The sequence below is a fragment of the Oncorhynchus nerka genome, unplaced genomic scaffold (assembly GCF_034236695.1).
Source record: "Oncorhynchus nerka isolate Pitt River unplaced genomic scaffold, Oner_Uvic_2.0 unplaced_scaffold_11244, whole genome shotgun sequence".
Classification (NCBI taxonomy): domain Eukaryota; kingdom Metazoa; phylum Chordata; class Actinopteri; order Salmoniformes; family Salmonidae; genus Oncorhynchus; species Oncorhynchus nerka.
Genome location: NW_027030091.1, coordinates 1 through 1,814, shown reverse-complemented (window position 1 = coordinate 1,814; position 1,814 = coordinate 1). Strand labels below are relative to the sequence as shown.

General features: G+C 49.3%; 1 long non-coding RNA gene across 1 annotated transcript; it reads left to right on the top strand.

Moving 5' to 3' along the window:
• The first annotated feature begins 1,050 nt into the window (after positions 1-1,050).
• Positions 1,051-1,796, top strand: LOC135565894 (uncharacterized). The gene is made up of 3 exons (XR_010461873.1): positions 1,051-1,150; positions 1,381-1,496; positions 1,695-1,796. It is a non-coding gene; the product is annotated as an uncharacterized LOC135565894 (long non-coding RNA).
• The last annotated feature ends 18 nt before the right edge of the window (positions 1,797-1,814 follow it).

Below are 1,814 nucleotides of genomic sequence, written 5' to 3'. Positions count from 1 at the left end.
GGAGAGACCATGTGAGGTTATGACAGAGCCAAGTGACTTGGTGTATAGCGAGAATAGGAGAGGGCCTAGAACAGAGCCCTGGGGGACGCCAGTGGTGAGAGCGCGTGGTGAGGAGACAGATTCTCGCCACGCCACCTGGTAGGAGCGACCTGTCAGGTAGGACGCAATCCAAGCGTGGGCCGCGCCGGAGATGCCCAACTCGGAGAGGGTGGAGAGGAGGATCTGATGGTTCACAGTATCGAAGGCAGCCGATAGGTCTAGAAGGATGAGAGCAGAGGAGAGAGAGTTAGCTTTAGCAGTGCGGAGCGCCTCCGTGATACAGAGAAGAGCAGTCTCAGTTGAATGACTAGTCTTGAAACCTGACTGATTTGGATCAAGAAGGTCATTCTGAGAGAGATAGCGGGAGAGCTGGCCAAGGACGGCACGTTCAAGAGTTTTGGAGAGAAAAGAAAGAAGGGATACTGGTCTGTAGTTGTTGACATCGGAGGGATCGAGTGTAGGTTTTTTCAGAAGGGGTGCAACTCTCGCTCTCTTGAAGACGGAAGGGACGTAGCCAGCGGTCAGGGATGAGTTGATGAGCGAGGTGAGGTAAGGGAGAAGGTCTCCGGAAATGGTCTAGAGAAGAGAGGAGGGGATAGGGTCAAGCGGGCAGGTTGTTGGGCGGCCGGCCGTCACAAGACGCGAGATTTCATCTGGAGAGAGTGGGGAGAAAGAGGTTAGAGCACAGGGTAGGGCAGTGTGAGCAGAACCAGCGGTGTCGTTTGACTTAGCAAACGAGGATCGGATGTCGTCGACCTTCTTTTCAAAATGGTTGACGAAGTCATCTGCAGAGAGGAAGGGGGGGGAGGAGGATTCAGGAGGGAGGAGAATGTGGCAAAGAGCTTCCTAGGGTTAGAGGCAGATGCTTGAATTTAGAGTGGTAGAAAGTGGTTTAGCAGCAGAGACAGAAGGAGGAAAAATGTAGAGAGGAGGGAGGAAAGGATATGAACACCCTAGCGGAGCTCCAAAGGTGACTACTTGATGTCGGGACCCCCGGTCAAGTCGCGCTTGACAGCCCACCCAGGCCTGCTCCCCCTCCTACTAAGCCCAGGAGCAAACAGCCTCGGCCTATAAGGTTCCTTAGCCTGCCAAAAGGCTGCCACCGGCTCAGGTCAGTCCCTCTCATGTATTCACACGAATGTAAATGTAAATAATAACTTTTACTCAAGGCTAATTGGACCCTGTTTCTGAGCAGGAGAGCACCAAAAATATATGTGCTAAATTTAAAATGATATCATAATGAACTAGTGTTAAAAGCTACAAACAGATATGGAAATGAGTAAATACATAAATAAATACATACAGTTCATAGAGAGATAGATGTCTGCTGTCAACCCATAGACAAGATGGCAGCCAAAGGGTCAAATTAAGAACCAGGCCAGTTTGCAGCCCCTGTCCAACCCAGAGCAGGCCCTGACTAAGACCTTCAAGCTGCTCCACTCTGCCTCTGATGACTGGTGAGCATTCACTGTGGGACAAGACCAATGGAGCTAGGCTAAAGGAAGCACAGTGTAGTGTCCTTGGAAAGTAGATTTGAGCTACAGAGCGTAGAAACTTCTGAAATTAAGAGACCAGAGTCCTAATTGATGAACATCATTATAATGTTTTTGGAAAATGTTGTGGAAAATGCTTACGTTTCTTTCACTGAATTGCAGGGAGAAGAAGATTGAGGGCTTGACCTTTCTCCGTGTGATGGCTCAGAACCACATGGACATACTGATGCCTAAACTCCATGATATCTGCCTTGCCATTATAAATGAGGTAGCTGTATTCAT